Below are 19946 nucleotides of genomic sequence, written 5' to 3' on the forward strand. Positions count from 1 at the left end.
GAGCCGGCTGGGCCGCCGCGCTCGGCCGCGAGTGACAGGCCCGGGGCGGAGGGCGGGGCCGCCGGCGGGGATGAGGTCATGCCGAGCGAAAAAGGCCCTGACGTCACCTGCAGCCAATCAGCGCGCGCGGCTCGGGGGCAGGTGACGTCAGCCGGAGCCCGGCCGCGGGTGCAGATCAGAGGCGGCGGCCGCGGGGGGCGGGGGGCCGGGCTGGCCGCCGCCCTCCGCCCTCTGCCCTCCGCCCCCCCGCCCGGCACCGGCTCTTAAAGGGGCCGTGTGGCGTCCCCTCCGTGCTGCCAGGGACCCCCCCCCCCCCCAACCAACCTTCAGGGAGCCTTCCTAGCCCCGGCGCCCGGCCCCAGCACGCGGGGACCCCCGGCCTCGCGCCGCTCACCGCCGAGGAGGGGCCGGATGAACGGATCGTGGCTCGAGGGTCTTCACCCGCCGTGGCCCGGCCGGAGCTGGCGCCGCCTCCCCAGCCCCGCAGCCTTTGTTCGCGCGGGGCCTACGGGCCCCGAGACCCTCGCGGTCCCGGGCGGCGAGGGCGCTGCGCAAGCTAGGCCCGCGAGCACTTTACCTGCGGCACTGACGCCGACCCTCTCCAGCACCCCTGGAGGTGGGAACCTGGGTTTCCACTTTACTCGGGAGCAAATTGGAAGCTCGGAGGCGAGACGGTTTGTCTCAGGTCACACGTCTCATGAACTCTGGGGAGGGTGTCCCCAGTGCAGTGCTGTCCCCCAGGCCCCGCCGATCACTCCAGCCCCTGACGCTTCCGGTGAAAAGCCACCCCCAAACAGTGCTTATCGGGGTCCACCCTGACAATGTGTGTTCTCCCCCAGCCCCCAGTCAAGGCTGTCGAGGGTCTGCCCCCAGGCGACTTGAGGCCCGGACGCTGGGAGTCCAGAGCGGGAACAAACATAGGTAATTACACCTTGAGCAGGGTTGGGCCGGAAACAAACAGGGGTCAGAGACACACGGGCGGTGGGCAGCCTGGAGGCCACCCCAGGAGGTGGTCTGGAGGCTGGGGAGGCATCCGTGGTGCAGAAGGGACCCCTCCCTACCCCCCGGGCAGGAAAGACCTGGATGGTCCCTAGACCTGGAGGAGGTCAGGGAGCTGGAGGCAGGAGAGCCGGGAGAAGATATGCACCCACACACCTACTGATTACTGAGCACCTTCTCCAGCCGGGCCCTGTGTGGGGCACTGGGATGTTAGCTCTGAGAAAGACGACAAAGACCCCTGCCGTGAGCTGACACTGACGGGAGCCTTTGAAGGTAATTTATTTTTTGGTGGGAGGTGTGACCAGACAGCTCAGATGTTTCTAAAACCCCTTCTGGCCGATGGAGAGTGAGGTGATCTTTCCTGTAGCCTGAGGCGCCCACCCTTGGCAGGTCTCCCAGGGCCACCTAGGGGCTCTGAGAGGGGCTTTGGCCCCCAGGGAGTGCAGCACCTTCCCAAGGAGGGAGAGAGCTAGGAGGTGGCTCTCAGCCATCCTTGGTTGAAGAAGGGTCACAAAAAATGTGCCAGGCACAACTAGCCTGTCTTGTCCTGGGCCAGGATGGGCACTCTGGACCGCAGAGCTCTGTGTGGGAGTGCAGGAGGGCATCGGGTAGCAGGTGGGTCCTGGGCAGGGCTCTGGAGGGTCCCCCCTTCTGACCCTCAGTTCTCCCAAGCAGGCTGAGCCACCTACAGCCTCAGGGCTTTGCACAGAGTAGGTGTGTAGTAAGTGCGTGGGGCCTCCTTTCTTGCTGGCCTGAAGAATGTCAGGGTAGTTGTGTGTATGTGGTGCATGGTGGGTGCAGGGAGGGGGGGGGGGTGGGGGGGGTGGGGAGGGGAGAGGATGTGTTCCTGGCACAGAGCCAACACCGAGGATAAACAGTCAACTGGGCCTGTCCTGGAAGGGAGCACTGGTAACCTGGGGGCTATCTGGGGCTGGGGCTGGGGCTGGGGCTGGGACTGGATTGAGGTCTTTCCTCTTTCCGTGATCTGCTAGCCAGAGGCAGACCCTGAGCTCCTGGGAATGCCCAGCCCAGATGCATGGCCGGGACAGTGGTGGGTGGGGGCTTCCCTGGGACCCTGCTATGTTTGGGTTCACTCCATGTCTGAAGAGTGGGGAGGCTGAGCCCCAGGAGGGGACAGGGGGATTCAGGCTGAGCCCAGATGGGGCCAGGTGGCTGGAGGGAGCACATGAGGCCCTTGGGGAGGGAGCACAGAGAGAGCCAGAAGGGCCTGGGAGCGGCAGGAGTTGGGGTTTTTTGGTCTTTAGATCGAGGAGTTGGGTTTGCTCCCTGGCCAGGGGGGAAGGTGTTCAAGTGGGCTCCTCTTCTGCCCACCCGGGATGTGGTCAGCACTTGCACGTGGCCTGGGAGTGCCCATGGCCCCAAAGAACTCTGGCTGTGCCCTGGGCAGCTCCTAGCTAGGCCTGAGCAGGTGGCAGTAAATTGAGGGGCGGGCGATGATGTCCTCACTTCCTTCTGGAAGCTGTAGATGAGTGGGTGGGGGTGGCGTGCAGCTTTCTGGGGCTGGACCTGGCCAGGGAAGTATGTATGGGCCATGATTATTCTCCAGTTCTGTCATTTCTGGTGCAAAGGAGCACTTAAAACCTGGAGTTTTGCAACAAGGAGGCAGAGGTTTAGGGAGGCACTGCGAGTTTCCCAGGCCGCTAGCTCTGCCCTAGGTTCTTTCCAGCCCCGTGCTGGATTCTGTCCGCGCCCCCTAGGCCCCCTCGGAGGGCCAGCGGCCTGGGCGCGGAGACTCATGCCCTAACGAGATGCGCAGGGGCAGGGGCGGCTGGGGGAGGGGGCTGCGGTGGGCCCGGGCGCTGGGCGGTGCGTGGAAGGAAGTGGGGTTCCCAGCTCCCCAGCCAGGGGTCGCCTTGTGAGGCCGGGCCAGGTCCAAGCCCGCTGCCCGCTGGGCCCGGGCTCCCCGCGGGTGATCGCGGCGGGCCACGCGGGCCCGGGCCCCCAGCGGTGGAGCGGGACCCGGCTCAGGGCAGCGTCGGGGTCGGGTCGGTCCCCCGCCTGGAGGACGGCGCGCCGGGTCGGGCTGACGCGGGCGGTCCGTGCGCGCCCCCTGCCGCCCGCCTGCGCCCGACCAGAGAGGACGCGCGGGGTGGACTTTCCTTCCTGCGTCCTCGCCACACAGAAAGAAAAACGGGGTCCACTTTTTTTTTTTTTTGCCGATTTGCAGCTCGGCGTTTCAGCCAAAGACACACAATAAACGTGTAGCCGTGGCATTGTTTTCCCCACAACCAGATTTTTTTTTTTTTTTTTTTAAGTCAAGGCATTGTTAACAATAAAATGCGTATCCCGGTTGTCCAAGCAGGTGGGCTTGGACCTAGAGCTTTCCGGTCGCCCCAGGAAGCTCCCCCGCCCTCCCAGCCTCTGACCTAGCGCCCTCACCTTCTGACCCAGCGCTCGGTGAACCTGGACGAGGTTCACCATAACCAGGTGATAAACGTCTGTGTGGTGTTGCATTTGATGGACGCGCGGTGATATTTGGACCAAGTTTCTATATTTATGTGATAGATTATTTCCATAGTTTGGTTATTACAACCAGTGCAGGGAGCAGCATCCTTCTGTGTGTTTTTCATAACACATTTCAAATTATTTTCTTTCCTGGTTTTTAATTATGATGTAAAACAAAACAAAACAAAACAAAAACAAAACCCTGCCAAACACGTGTAATGACAGAACAGACACCTGTTTTTAGCTCTGGACCCAACCATGTCAGCAGGTCTCTGTGTTTGCTTCTGGCTGGAAGAACCACATCGGGGTCCTGGTGGGAGGCAGGCGCTGAGTGGGGGACGTCTTCTCGGTTCTGGCTTTATCATTTCATGGCACGTATAAGTCCTGCATACAGCAGATAGTATTATCTTGTGCGCTTTTCAATATTTCTGTATGAGCATCATGGCACAACATTTCTCCTTCAATTTGCTTTTTTTGTTTTGCACGCGCCAGCCTGTTTATCCTTGTTGAGGCGGGTGCCCCCGTCCACCCGTTTTAGCTGCTGTGTGTGTAGGTTTGCACTGGAGGAACAGACCGGTTCCGTTGCCATTACTCTACTGATGGACATTTAGCTCGTTTGCAAGTTTTTCTCCACGCAGCTGTGTTGCAACGAACATTCTGGTGGTTGTCTCCTCGCACCCCGTAGCCAGCTGTGTCAGCACGACCTGGGACTGTGTGGGAAGTGCACACTCTCAGCCCCCACCCAAGCCTGCTAAGCCAGACTCTCTGTTTTAACAAGTTCAGGAGATTCGTACGCACGTTCAAGCTTTTGGCTTTCTTCTTTTGTATCATTTTATTTAATTTTTAAAATGATACAGTAAAATTGACTCGACTTTTTTTTTTTTTTATTGTGGCAAGATATGCATGATATATAAGTTGCCGCCTTAACCATTTTTAAGTGTTCAGTTCAGGGGCATTAAGTACGTGCCCATCGTGCACTCACCACAACCATCCGTCTCCAGAACTTACTCATCTTTCCCAACTGAAACTCAATCCCCATTAAACAATAAACCCCATTGTCCCTGCCCCGGCCCCTGGCACCCGCCATGCTTCTCTCTCTCTCTACGAATTTGACTTCTCCAGGGAACTTGTGTGAGTGGCACCCTGTGGTATTTGTCCTTTGTATCTGCCTCATGTTACTCAACATCATGTCCTTGGAGCTCATCCATAGGTAGCAGGTGTCGGAATTGCCTTTCTTTTTAAGGCCGAATAATCTTCCATGGTGTGGACAGATGACGTTTTGTGTATCCCTTTGTCTGCCGGTGGATGCTGGGCTGTCCCCGTCCTTCGTGTACTGTGAATAACACTGCTGTGAACAGTGTCTGTGAACAGAGACCCTGCTGTGCACTCTTTTGGGTGTGTACGTGGAAGTAGAATTATCAGATCACATGACATTTGCGTGTGTACCTTTTGAGGAACCACCAAACTGTTCTCCACGGCAGCTGTACTGTTGTAAATTACCAACAACGCACCAGTGTTCCAACTTTTCGACATCTCAACAAAATTGACACTTTTGGGTTTTGACACCTATGTAGATTCGTGTGCCGTCATCATAATCAATACAGAGCAGCTCTGTCACCCTAAGAATGTCTCCCGTGCTATTTCTTTATGGTGACATACTCCTTTCAGCCTTATCCCTTGGCAACCACTGGTCCGTGCCCATCAGTGTGGTTTAGTTTTTCTGAGGACATGAGAGGAGCGGAATCCCACAGTACGTAAGCTTTAGAGACTGTGTTGTCTTTGACGTTCATCCCGGTTGTTGGTGTATCAATAGCTTGTTCCTTTTTGCTGCTGGGAAGGATTTGATGGCACATTTAGAACACAGTGTACCCAGTCACTTGCTGAAGGACATCTGGATCGTTTTCAATTTTTTAGACATCATGAATAAAGCCATTAGAAACATTCCCGTGCAGGGTTTTGTGTTAATGTAAGTTTTCATGTCTCCAGAGTAAATACCCTGGAGTATGACCATGGGTCACACGGTGGATATATGTTTAACTTATAAGACTACCATTTGCACATTTACCTTTGAGAGACACTGTCTCAGGGCTCTTGGGCCAGATTTCTCTGAGGTGTGTGCCCAGAAGTGGGGTTGTCAGGTTACAGGATACACCTGCCTTTAGCGTCCTGGAAGTTACTAAATTGCTCTCAAGGTGTGGATATAATAATCACCCCACCAGTGAGTTATGGAAGCTCCAGTTTTTATAATCCTTGTCAACATTTGGTGTTTTAATTGTAGCTGCATTGAATTGATAGGTTAATTTGGAGGAGAGCACTATAGGCTCTTCTCATCCATGTACGTGTATTTAGTTTTTAAATGTCCTTCTCTGTTGCTTTAGGATTTTCTCCAGAGAGGTCTTATCCGTTCCTGTTAAATGTATTCCTACTTGCCTTATAGTTTCTGTTTCTGTTGGGAAGGAAGGGCTCTTTGTAAAAATCATTTTCTGATTTGTTGTCACTTGTCCGTAGGCTTCCTCTGATTTAGCCTCTCTGAATTCCGTTATTAGTTCCGCCATGAATTTCCTATCAATTCATGTGGACTTTCCAGGCAGATAGTCATACATCTGTGGATCCCCACGTTTGTTTCTTTGCAAACCTGACATCACCCATTTCTTTTTCTTGTCATAGTGCATTGACTAGGATCCCCATCATCATGTCAAATGTACATGGTGATGGTAACAGTCTTAGCCTGGGTTGCCTAGAAAGCAGCCAGAGGCAAAGCTTAATCCAAGCGTGCTGTCGAAGGGCTGATCCAAAGGAGGCCAGAGTCGGGGGCCGGAAGAAGTTGCGGCTAGTTGCTTGTCTATGCAGGCCATCTCCAGTGAGGCCTAATGGAGACACTGCAACACAGAACAGTCTGCAGGGAGGAAGAAGGGAGAACACTTTATCCACCTGTCTTCTGTTCTCACAGATCAAAGTTCATTTCACGGGGAACTTACTTCCCTGAACTTTGTGTTGTGTGTTAAACCAGCTCTTGTAGGAAACCACTGGAGGGGCCAGAGCTCCCGTGGGTTCAGTAAAGTTGTGCCAGCATACGGAACTTCCTGATGCTGCAGGCATGATGAAGGTCAAACCGAAGACCGGCCCTCTCTGGAAGCAAGGCCATGGACTGGGGCTGGAAAGGGGGCCAGCAGATATGATGGGGGTGGGATGGAATGGGGTAACAAGCTAGGTCCATTCCATTAACTGACTTTAAAGAGAATATTCTATAGTTTTCCAATCTGAATTAACTGTTATCAACACCTGGTCACAAAGCTGTCCTCCTGGGACCTCCCTGCACCACTATTGGTGACTCACCTGAGCATCATGTCTGAAACAGCCATAAAGATTTGCAGCCACTGGGCCCCTTGTACACTTGCTGGGCCACGAGACCTTGGTCTCCCCTGTGACTGAGAGACCTCAGCCCCCCCTGTGACTGAGAGACCTCAGCCTCATGCTAATTCCCCTTCTCATAAAGGCCATTACATCGGGATACAGGGGTGTGGGTCAGGTAGTAGGGGTCCTAAAAGAGAGCAACCACTGGCTCTCAGTTCCTCTGGCAGACAGCACCTGACCTCCATGAAGGTCTTGCTTTGTGGCAGCCCTTTTGTTTCGAAGGTGCCCGAAGTGCCCCCATGTGGCCTCTGGTAGCTCCATATATGGCCTGAATTTCTGGGTGCTTGCCCCCTTTATTTTATCTTTGGGGAATTGCTGTTTTAACAGTCACTTCCAGCATGTGGTGTGGCTAGGTCACGTTGGGAAGTATTTGCTACTCCTGTCCACTCCTGTCCGTGGTGTGTGTGATACCAAGGAGACTAGTTTGGGGGGGGGGGCATCCATCTTTATCCAGGGCATTTTAGGTCCCAAAGCTTTACAGGCTCCCAGGAGTACAGGACCTCTGGGTGCTAACAAGGTGGGATATTCTTTAACAGTTCATTGGCCATTGTCAGGTGAGCCACTTGCTCGGGCTGCCAGTCTGTCCCTAATATGGCCATCCAGAGCAGCCACAGCCCTCAAGCTTGGGACAGCTCCTCCTGTGGTGTCTGTGGGATCTTACCAGCCTGGAGGATGTCTCTCTGGGTTGGCCATCTCGTGGCCATTAAACAGGCATCCAAATAGCGAGTCTGCAGCATGAATTGTGGGAGATGCTTGCTTGTGGCCAACACCTGGGAGAACACGACTTTGTCAGCCCCTTGGCACTCGCACCGTCGCCATTGCCCAGTCTGTTGACCCAAAGGGCCGGTTTCTCTTCTCCTCTTTCTGTAGGTCTGTGTCTCAGGACTACTCCACTGTGTGGGGCTGTTGCCCTTGGAGATAGTCCTGGTTGTGGCTGGCAGGACAGGGTGCAGTTGTGCTTTCTCTGTGGGGAACTGGAGCTCTCCTGGACCACTATCCCACAGGGGGCAGCAACAATCATGGCACTGCCTGGGTGGCTCGTTTCAGCCCTACATCTTGCCATTTGGCCTCTAACCATGGACTCCACTAATGTTTATTAGCAGCTATGTTATTTTCCATTTCTTCTATCTCCTCTTTGTTCCCTTTTTCCTTATTTCTTGCTTTATTTTATATTCAACTATTTTTTTAATCCAACTTCTCTTTTCTGTTAGCTGTTGGGTTATATATATATATATATATATATATATATATATATACACACACACACACACACATATATAATTTTTTAATGTTTATTTATTTTTGAGAGAGAGAGAGAGAGAGAGAGAAAGAGTGAGTAGGGGAGGGGCAGAGAGAGTGGGAGACACAGAAGTCTAAAGCAGGCTCTAAAGCTGTCAGCACGGAGCCTGACGTGGGGCTTGAATGGACAGACTGTGAGATCATGACCTGGGCTGAAGCTGGATGCCCAACCGACTGAGCCACCCAGGCGCTCCCATATTTCTGTATATTTTTAAGTGACTATCCTAGAGATTAAATTTCATATCCTTGATTTATTATAATATACTATCAATTAGTCATCTCATGACATCCTGAACAAGGCAAGAGCCTTACAACTGTTTAATTTCATTTATCCTCCTGCATTTTACTTCCAAAAATGCTAAAAATCTTATGGGACATTAATATATTGTTTCAAGCAGTTCCTTTTCTTTTATACTTATCAACACATTTACAATTTCTAGCACTTTTCACTCAGTCCCGAAGCCCCATGCTTCCATATGGGGCTCTTTTCCTTCAGTCTGAAGAGCCTTTCTTTAGTATTTCTTGTGGTGTAGGTCTTCTGGCGATAATGTCTCTCATCTGAAAACAACTCCATTTCACTTACACTTTTTTTTTTTTACAGTTTATTTATTTGTTTGGAGAGAGAGAGAGGGAGAGAGAGAATCCCAAGCAGGCTCTGCACTGTCAGATGAGGGGCTTGAACCCACAAACCATGACATCATGACCTGAGCCAAAGTCAGAAGCTTAACCAACTGAACCACCCAGGTGCTCCTCACTTACATTTTGGAGGGTATTTACATTAGGTGTAAGATTCCAGGTCGGCAGGTTTTTGTTGTTGTTGTTGTTGTTGTTTGTTTTTAAATTTCAGCACTCTAAGATGTCATTCCATGTCTTCTGGCTTCCATCACTTCTTTTTTTTTTTTTTTTTTTAAATTTTTTTTTCAACGTTTTTTATTTATTTTTGGGACAGAGAGAGACAGAGCACGAACGGGGGAGGGGCAGAGAGAGAGGGAGACACAGAATCGGAAACAGGCTCCAGGCTCCGAGCCATCAGCCCAGAGCCCGACGCGGGGCTCGAACTCACGGACCGCGAGATCGTGACCTGGCTGAAGTCGGACGCCTAACCGACTGCGCCATCCAGGCGCCCCATGGCTTCCATCACTTCTAATTAAAAATCAGTTGTCACTCTTATAGCTGTTCCTTCACAGGTAATGTGTTCTTTTTCTCCTGCTGCTTTTAAAGATTTCTCTTGATCTTTGATGTTTGGAAATTTTCCTACAGCATGCCTCTGCGTATTCTTCTATCTATTCATTCTACTTTCAGTTTGCTGAGTTTCTTGAACCTGTAGATTCATGGTTTTCCACAATTCTGGAAAAAAGATATCGTCTTCTCTTCATATAGCCCACAATCCATTGTTTCTTGCTGCTCTTTCTGGGAGTCCAGAAATATGTTTTAAACTGTGTTTCAGGTGTCTCATGTTCTGTTCTATTATCATTTTCTGTATTTATTCTTTCTGCACTTCAGTTAGGATATTTTCTATTTATATATCTTTGTGTTTCCTAAATTTGTTTTCTATCCAATGAGTCATTAGTTTTAGGTATTTCATATATTGCATTTTTCAGTATGAGAATATTTTCCATTTAACATTTTAAAATATATTCTAATTCTTGGGGCGCCTAGATGGAAGCAGAAACTCAGTCAGTTAAGTGTCTGACTTTGGTGTAGGTCATGATCTCGTGGTTCAAGCCCCGCGTTGGGCTCTCTGCTGTTAGCACAGAGACTGCTTCAGATCCTCTGTCTCCCTCCCTCTACATCTCCCCTACTCTCTCTCTCCTTCTCTCTAAAAAATAAATGAACATTAAAAAAAGTTAAATATAGTCTAATTCATTACTGAAAAAGCTATCTTTTCATCCATTTTGCTTATCTTTTCCTTTATTTCATTTAGTGTATTAATCATAGTTATTTTAAGTTTATGTTTTCTTATTACAATATATGGATTATCCATGGACCTGCTTCTGTTGTTAGCTTTCCTCTTGATTATTGACCATATTTCCCTTCCACTTCCTGTGTCTAGTACTTTTGAGTGTATGCCAGATATTTGTATAAAAGGGCCATAAAGGTTCTAACTGATATCTTCTAACAGGGATACTTGGCTTTTCTTCTCTTATCCAGGTAGGGCAAGCAGCTGAACACTCCAGTTCGGTAGAGACTGGGCTGGGTTTGGGATCATTGCGCTTGTGTAAGTCTTCTGGGTTTGGCTTTCCTGGTGTTGGTGTTAAGAACCTGGCTTCTCTCTAGCTTCTTGGTGCTGCAAGGCTGTGGGAAACTCTGTCCTTTTCCTCAAATATTTTAAGCTTAGCTCTTCTGCTCAGTAAGCTTCAAAATTTGGAAAATGGCTTAAGGGACATGTGCCTGTGTCTGAGGCAGAAACCTTTTCTCTTGGAGGACGTTGTGTGCTGAGTGCCACGAGGCTACGGGAGATCTCACTTTGCACGTACAAGCCTCAGGTCTAGTTTTGTGCCTCTCATAGATTTGGAAGTTAGCAAATGTCCCAATTTTCTACACCAGCCCTGGTGGTGATTGCGACAGTTCTGTGGGTTTTCTTTCTCCTGGCAGAGTCGCTCCTTCTGGGTCAAGCCTGATGATAAGCCCACACCCAGAAGTGGCTAATTCCTCAAAGGAAGAAAACGTGGTGATTGATCCTCAGTTCATCTTGGAAAGCTTTTCCCCCGGAGGCTTGCTTTTATCTGGTCCCCACTGATTCCACAGTGGTCTAACATTATGTATGTATGCTACTCTTTATAAATTGTGGCAAAATACACACAACATAGAGTTTGCTCGTGTCTTTTACTCTATGGGTTTTGAAACTAATTTGGCCTTTTCTAGTTGCTGCGGTGGGATCGTTAACCTTCTATACGTATTACATCTCCATTTGGAAGCAAAAACTTTGCTCTCCTGACTTTTACATGTCACCATAAACGTCCATGTGTGGGTTTGGAACCAGCCTGCATGGTTTTCAATTCTTGCTCTGTAGCTCTCTACAGTGGGACTATGGACAAAGTGTTGCCATCTTGTGATTGCCCCATGGGGGACAGGATCAATTCTCTGCCCCAAATCGGCTCAGGTATCAGACTGAAACACCACACATGCACCAAGAGGGTAGAGAAGGGTTTATTCCTCACATAATGAGATTCTGGGTGAGCAAGGTAGGCACCCAGGCTTGTTTGGAATGACCTGAATAAACAGAGGGAACGTTCTTTGGTTTTTATCATGGTTAGGGGTGAGTCTAGGCTTAAGGTTCCTGCACAGGCTGGAGTTTGAATGGTTTGAACGTCCCTGCCAGTGCAATGGGCTTTCTCATTGGCTGCCTGGTTGTGGGGTAAAAAGAAGATGGGGAGCTCCTGAAAACTGTCAGTGGTCCAACATCAAAAATGGTGTTGGGTTCTTTATTGCACTGACCCTGTCTATGTTTCACTTTACATTGGTAGATCAGGGCTGCTGTGAGCATTTGGTGAGGTGGCTTATGCAAAGTGCTTAGCACAGCACCACATCCACACAGGAAACAATTACAGGTCATTTCATTTGGGTCAGATTCCTTCAGGAAAGACAACAGGGCCATACCTACTTCAGCTCAGCACTGAGCCAGGAGGAGGTATGTGCCAGCAGTCCCCCAGATGACTATCATGATGGGTCCATCTCCTATGGCTGCTTTACCACGCACACAGCATTTCCTATAAGGAAGATGCTATATTAGCAGCCCATTTTACAGGTGTGGGCACAGGTTCCAGGAGGAAAAATGATTTGCTCAGGGCTCCTCAGCTGGTTGGCTGTAGAAGACACACAGAGCGTTTGGAGATGGGGAACAGATCAGCATTTACCAAAGACACTGTGGGAACGTGGGACAGGTCACCTGTTAGCAGGAACTGAGCATGGCTGTGGGTGTTACTCCAATGCACATCAGAGAAATATACTCCCTCCCATCAGAGAAATATAAACCGATAAATACATCAACACAGCAGGGGGTTCTGGGACAAATGGCTTTATTAGATGCTTCCAGGACAGATATCTGAGAAATTAGTGACTGCAGAGTATGCAGAGCTGAGGAAAGCCTGTCCTGTCCCTGCTCAGATGTCCTCACTGGAGAAGGTGCCAGGTAGGCAGGACTAGGGATGGACCTTTTCTGCAAGTGGCTGGGGAAGGTGTCCAGGTGCTGGGAGGAGGGGTCTTGGAAATCATTCTTGGATACAAGTGCCCACTGTATTTCTTGGCAAGAGATCAAACAAACATGCTCACATTGGGAAAGGCAGGCGGATGGACCACAGGACACTGGCATGGAGGAGAATCTGGGTCAGGGGTGCAGGGAAGAGGGAGATGATGGCTGTGCTGGAGCCCATGACTCTTGATCAGGATGGCCCTGCTTTGGTAAGAGTCCCTGCAAAAACTGAAAGTCAGATCTTGCACTGGCAGCAAATGGGGACATAGCAGCTGGACTGGCAGCAGCCACAGGAGCCACAGGAGCCACAGTTTCCCTTGGAGCCCCCACATGAGCCACAGCTGGAGCAGGGACAGGCTGGCACGCAGCAGCACACAGGCCCACAGCAGCTGGACTGGGAGCAGCCACTGGAGCCACAGGAGCCACAGGAGCCACAGCCCCCCTTGGAGCTCCCACAGCCCCCCTTGGAGCCCCCACAGGAGCCACAGCCCCCCTTGGAGCCCCCACAGGAGCCACAGCCTCCCTTGGAGCCCCCACACGAGCCACAGCCTCCCTTGGAGCCCCCACATGAGCCACAGCTGGAGCAGGGACAGGCTGGCACGCAGCAGCACACAGGCCCACAGCAGCTGGACTGGGAGCAGCCACTAGAGCCACAGGAGCCACAGGAGCCACAGCCCCCCTTGGAGCTCCCACAGCCCCCCTTGGAGCCCCCACAGGAGCCACAGCCCCCCTTGGAGCCCCCACAGGAGCCACAGCCCCCCTTGGAGCCCCCACAGGAGCCACAGCCTCCCTTGGAGCCCCCACACGAGCCGCCGCTGGAACAGGCACAGGCTGGCACACAGCAGCACACGGGCTTGCAGCAGCACACGGGCTTGCAGCAGCACACGGGCACACAGCAGCTGGAGCCGCAGCCCCCACAGCCGGAGCCGCAGCCCCCACAGCCGGAGCCGCAGCCCCCACAGCCGGAGCCACAGCCTCCAGAACAGCCACAGCAGCCCATGTTTCTGGTGGGTTTTGGGCGGAGTCGGTCAGAGATGCAGGTGCAGAGGGGAGGTGTTCAGGTGTGGAGGCTCCTGGGCCGGAGGCTTTTACATACCTGCCTAGTGGACTTGTAGGAAACAAGGTCACTTCCTTGTGTCTGTTTATCCTGTTTTTTTTTCAAGCCCTCTTTTCTCCCTGCCAGTGCCTTCCTACTGGCTCAGGTGAGCATCCACTTTCTTTGTTTCCTAAATTTGTCCCCTTCCACTTTTGTTTTGGGCCCTATAATTAGAACCTCAACTCCAGGATGCTGGTGTTTTCCTAGGAGCCCCAGGCACTGGTCACCTGCCCTCCCTGCTGGCCTCAGGTGCTCTTGCCCGTGCTACCCAACTTCTCCCTGGCAACATTCATCTTATATGTGTAGATTGTAAAAATCATCCATGGTCTTTACTGGAAATAGCAAATAATGCCCATATTTGGTATTATTAATACCTAAAGAAAATAATACCCATAATCCTGACACCTAGAGGTGAAATTTTGGTTGGTTTCTGTGAGCATGGACATGTGTATGTATGTTGGTGCTGCCTCAGTTTGCCCATGCGTTTGTCCGCTTTGACAATCAAGAGAAGAATAATCTAGCCCCCAGCCTGGTATTTGAAGAGGAACCCCTTCTCCCACCTGATTATTTTTGAAAACCTCACAGACGTCTCTCATTACTGCTTCTCCCATCTCCACTCAGACCATCTGTTCATCCTGAGCTACTTTTCCAGCTTCTGAGTCGGCTCTCCTCCTCAGCTTTGCTCCATGGGAGGAGTGGGTTCTGTGTAGTAACCACCAGCCACTGCAAATGCAAGGCTACTTTGTTGGAGGGATGGTTATAAACCCTGAGGTGAGCATAAGAGGATTACTCTACTGAAAAGGAAAACTTAAGTCTGTGTACCAGATGTCACTACTCCTGAGTGCTCTTGGCCTTGCCCTTGGACATTGGCTTCCTGCTGACTGCCTTCTTCCCCCGGCCTCCAGCCATCCACCCGTGGCTGGACCACTCCCTTTGGTATGAAAATTTCCCCCCTTTTCTTCCACTTTTCCTTATTGTCTTTGCCTCTGATTGTGGTCCTGACAAGGGATCCTGCAAATCAGCAAATTATGTGATAATTTCTGTAGAGACTCCCCTTATTCCTCATGAAGTTAACCTTTTAATTAATTAAATAGTGAGCTGAACACATCAGTGTGAAGCATCTGTGTCTGGTTTGTGCTCTTATGTCAGGGCTTCCTAGTCCATGGGAAGGTGGCCATCTCTACATTTTCTGGTCTGATTGGAGCTTCTGACATTGAACCATCCTTGCATGCCTGGGGAGGCAACCCAGCTTGGTCCTAGTGTATTTTTATTTTGATACACTGTTGCATTCTGCTGATTAATATTTAGACATGTCTGCATCTCTATCCAGAAGTAGAGTTTAGAGGGCCTTCTTGGAAGATGGCAGCTTGAATACACAGCACCTCTTCTCTGCTGCCAATCTTGATTCCAAGCCACATGTTTTTCAAGGACATCAGGCAGAGAGGTCATAGGTGGGGTGGTAGTTGAAGTTCAGGCTTTCCTTGAACCTCTGGGCTTGATTAGGGTTGGGAGCAGGGTCAGAGACCCTGGCCTGGGCAAGGACTGACCACAGAGAGCCATGGAACAGAGCACAAGTCATTGCCTGTCCTGTATTGAGGGTTCCCTGTCTCTGTCTCCACACAACTGGGAAAAAGAAGGTGGGATGTGTCCTCTCTACTTCTGGAAGGACTTGGAAACATTGGGGAGCAGAGTGGATCCCACCCACAGCCTCACTGGGGATCTGACCTTCCACATCTTGTGGGAATGCAGCCCTTACAGGTGCCCTGGCAAGTGAAGTGGGCCCCGCAGGGCAACAGGGAACATGCATCACACTAAGGATGGTCAAGTTGGGGGGATGAGGAGCCTGGATACCAGGAGTTTCTGGGGGATGAATGGCAGACAAACAAGAGAAGAAGACTAGTTCAGGCTAGTTGAGTACACATGCATGAAGATTAAAAAAATTAATAAACAACTTTTTTAGCAGTTTTACATTTACAGAAAAAGTTCAACGAAAAGTACAGAGGATTCCATAAACCCCCTTTACCCACAACTGCTCAATTTCCCATATTTCTAACATCTTGTGTTAATATGGTTCCTTTGCTGCAAGTGATGAACCAACACTGATACATTATTATTAACCAAAGCCCATGGTTTGCATTAGGGCCACTCTCGCTGTTGTTGCACATTACATGGTTTTTGAAAAATCATAACGACATGTGTTTGTGACTATGGTATCGTACAGAATAATAGTTTCACTGCCCCCAAATCCTCTGTGCTCTGCCTGTTCATCTCTCTTTCTCTTCCTCCCCCAACCTTTGGCAGCCACTGGTCCTGTTACTGCCTCCATGGTTCTGCCTTTTCTAGAATGTCACAGCATAGGGATTACACAGTATGTGGCCATTTCAGACTATTTTTTTCACTTAGTAAGACGCATTTAACATACCTCCATGACTTTTCATGGCTGGATAGGTCATTTCTTTTTAATATGGAATAATATTTCATTGTCTGGATATCTCACAGTTTATCCATTCATCTGGCGAAAGACATCTTAGCCTCTTCCAAGTTTTGACAATATGAATAAAGCTGCTGTAAACATCCATGTGCAGGTGTTTGTGTGGACATAAGTTGTCAACTCCCTTAGTACCAAGGAATGTGATTGCTGAATCATAAGGTAAGAGCATATTTAGTTTTGTAAGAAATTGCCCAAAGTGGATGCGCCATTTTGCATTCCCAGCAGGGTGTGTGTGATGGTGTCTCACTGTTGTTTTGATCGGCATTTCCTGAATGACATGTGATGTGGGACATCTTTTCCTGTGCCATCTGTGTTTCTTCTCGGGTGGTGTGTACATTTGGACCTTTTGCCCATTTTTAAGCTGAGTTGTTTATTTTTCCTATTGTTGAATTTTAAAAGTTCTTTGTATATTTTGGATGCCAGTCCTGTATCTGACAAGTGGTTTGGGCTTTTACCCCCGGGGCTGTGTCTTGTGTTGTCATTCTCTGAGTGTCTTTCCTAGAGCAGATGTCTTTCATGTTAGTGAAGTACAACTTACCACAACTTTCTTTCAAAGATGAGCTTTCAGTGTTGTGTCTAAATCGTCACCCAACCCAAGATCACCTAGATTTTTTCCTGTTGTCTTCTAGGACTTTAATAGCTTTGTGTCTTACATTTAGGTCTGTGATCCATTTTGAGTTTATTTTTGTGAAGAGTGGTATGGTCTGGACACAGCTTCTTTCTTTCTTTTTTTCTTTTTTTGCATGTAGATGTCCAAGAGTTCTAGCATCATTTTTTTTCAAGTTTATTTTATTTATTTTGAGAGAGAGAGAGAGAGAGAAAGGGAAAGAAAGAGAGAGCGTGAGGAGAGAGAGGGAGGGAGAGAGAGAGAGAGAGAGAGAGACAGACAGAGAGAGAGAATCCCAAGCAGGCTCTGTGCTGTCAGCACAGAAGTTGATGCAGGGCTCAAACTCACAAACTGTGAGATCATGACCTGAGCTGAAATCAAGGGTCAGATGCTTGAACTGACTGAGCCATCCAGGTGCTCCCCCCAAAACAGTTGACTTCCTATATTAACCTTGTATCCTGCAACTTTGCTACAGTCACTTATTAGTTCTAGATTATTTTGTTGGTTATGCGGGATTTTCATGTCATGTCACTGAAAACTAGAAAACCATGATTAAAAAAAAAACTAAACAAACAGCAGCAGGTGCTGATAAGGATGTGGGAACTCCTCATCGCCGGTGGGAATGCAGGACACTGGAAGATACTTTAACCATTTCTTGCCAAACTTAGCGTACTCTTACCATGGGATCTGGCAACCACACTCCTTAGTATTTATCCAAAGGAGCTGAAAACTCATGTCCACACAAACTCCTGCACACAGATGTCTACAGCAGCTTTGTTCGTAATTGTCAAAACTTGGAGGTGGCCAAGGTGCCCTTCAATAGGTGGTGGACAAAGTGTGGGACATCCAGATGATGGAATACCATTTAGTGCTAAAAACTGAGCTATCAAGCCATGAAAAGTCATGGAGGCACGTTAAAGGCCCCTTTCTAAGTGAAAGAAGCCAATCTGAGTTGGCCACAGACTGTGTGATCCCAATGCCATGATGTTCTGGCAAAGGCAGAACTGGGGAGACAGTAAAGAGATGAGTAGTTTTCAGGGTCTGGAGGGAAGGGAGGGATAATGGGCAGAACACGGAGGGAAACGACTCCATGTGGCACCGAAGTGGTAAGTAGAGGCCATTATACATGTGTTAAAACCCGTGGGATATATGACATCACGAGTGAACCGTACTGTGCACCAAGGACTTTGCACCCAATGACGTCTGCACAGACTCATCTGTGTTAACAAACGCAGCATCTGGAGGGGACGTGGACAGTGCCCAGGCTGCGTGTGTGGGGACAGGGGCCTGTGTGAGGCCTCTGGACCACTCGGAGAGCGATGGGGCTGAAACAGTGCTCTGGAAGATGCGGCAGAAGGAACATGTCAGATCACAGAGCAGGATCAAGAAGGTGAAGCCACAAGAGGAGGGGTGAGGACCGGACCAGGACACTGTACGGCCACTGCAGGAGTTTCATGGGGAGGCAGAGAGATGGGGGATGTGGCAGTCACGAAGCACCTGCTGGAAGACATTCCTAGACCCCAGCAGCAGGCCAGTCAGCCGCTGAGAAGCTCACTGGGTCTCAGGGAAGGTTGCTGGGAAAATGAAGCCTGAGGAGTTCCCCAGGGAAATGGTCAACAAAGGAGTTACGGAGGGAGATTTCAGTCTGTCATTCCAACCAGTCTTTTGGAACTGGGCTTATCTTTGGACACAAATATAAAAGGATAGGGACTGAATTATGCAAATGACAAGTCCCAGTGCTGAGCTTGGGAGCTGACTCCGACTGTAGGGCGACGTGGTCCAGGCCGCCCCCTGCCAGGACCCTGCAGCTTGGCCATGGTTATGGCTGCAGTTGGGGTGTTGGCTGCTGACTCAAGGCCATGCTCTCCAACAGTTTCTGGGTTGATTCCTGGTGATTTCTTTGTGCAAGTGGACCATCCTTCCAGGCCTTTTCAGTTTCTTCACCTCCTCTGCCCTCGGCTGGTGGTCTCCTTAACTTTGCTCTTAACAACTGCAGCCCCTCCCCCACTCCCCCTACTCTCCTGTGCCCTGACCTCACCAGGACCCTCAGTCCAGGGACACCAGACCCTCTTCACCGACCCTCAGTCTCTCTGATGCCTTCTTCTTCTTTGGTAATGGCTGGTTGGGATAAAATTCGCGCACCATACAGTTCACCCACTGAGGGCGCACAGCTGAGTGGTTTCTCGTGTGTTCCTAGTTGTGCCACCATCATCAATTGTGGAGCACGTGCACCACCTCAGAAAGAAACCCCATACTCTCTAGCTCCCACCTCCCATTCACCCTTCCCCGGCCCCGCCTTATGCAGCCACTCGTTTCTTTCTGCCTCTATATGTTCGCCTGTTTGGGAAATTATGTAAAAATGAAATGCTATAATCCGCGGTCTTTTGTCACTGGTTCCTTCCACTGAGTGTGATGTTCTGAGCCTCCTCCATCTTGTGCATCATTTCTTTTTATTGTACATTGTTTATCAATAATATTTCATCTTATGGATAAACTACATCTTTTTAATCCATCCGTCCACTGATGGACATCTGGCTGTTGTGAATTATGGTGCTCTGAGTGACTGAGTGCACGTCCCTCTGTGGATGGATGTTGTCATTTCTCTTGGACGGATGCCCGGGGTGGACTTCCTGGGTCATGCGATGGCTCCATGTTTAACTTTTGGAGGAACTGCCTGGCTGCATCGACTCACATTCCCACCAGCAGCTAAGGGGGTTCCATTATGTCCAGTGTCTGCTATTATGTCCCCTTTCATATCGTGGCCATCCTAGTGAGGGTGGAATGGTGCACTCTGTGCTTCTGATGCGAATGATGTTGGGAAAAGTTTCATGTGCTTGTTGGCCTTCTGTATGTCTTCTTCAGAGAAATACCGATGAAGATCCTTTGCCCATGTTTTAGTTGTGTTATCTTTGTATCTTTCTTAAATGTTTATTTTATTTTTGAGAGAGAGAGAGAGCACAAGCAGGGGGAATGGGCAGAGAGAGAGGGAGACACAGAATCGGAAGCAGGCTCCGGGATCTGAGCTGTCAGCACAGAGCCAGATGCGGGGCTCAAACCCTCGAACCACGAGACATGACCTGAGCTGAAGTTGGACGCTCAACTGACTGAGCCCCCCAGGTGCCCCTCTCTGTCTTTGTATTTTTGAGATGCAAGAGTTCTCCATGTATTCTGGACACTTGATCCTTATCAGTTCTCGGTCCATAGGTATTTCCTTCATCTGGAGGCTGTCGCTTCACTGTCTGGACCAAGTCCTTTGCTGCACGAAATCTTAAAATTTTGATGAAGTCCAATTTGTCTACTGTTGCCTGTGCTTGTGGTGTCACATCTGAGAAACCAATGGCAGACCCAAGTTTGTGAAGATTTGCCCCAAGTCTTTTTCCAA

The 19946-nt window shown here is 49.9% G+C and overlaps 1 long non-coding RNA gene across 1 annotated transcript in view; it reads left to right on the forward strand.

The window, feature by feature from the left end:
- The first annotated feature begins 134 nt into the window (after positions 1-134).
- Positions 135-19946, forward strand: part of LOC109259413 (uncharacterized) — a 37644-nt gene continuing 17832 nt past the window's right edge. Inside the window, exon 1 of the long non-coding RNA XR_002076661.2 lies at positions 135-1272. This is a non-coding gene — a long non-coding RNA (uncharacterized LOC109259413). The remainder of the gene's footprint in view (positions 1273-19946) is intronic.

This window comes from Panthera pardus, unplaced genomic scaffold (genome assembly GCF_024362965.1).
Source record: "Panthera pardus isolate Hobbes unplaced genomic scaffold, ASM2436296v1 HiC_scaffold_12, whole genome shotgun sequence".
NCBI classification, from domain to species: Eukaryota; Metazoa; Chordata; class Mammalia; order Carnivora; family Felidae; genus Panthera; species Panthera pardus.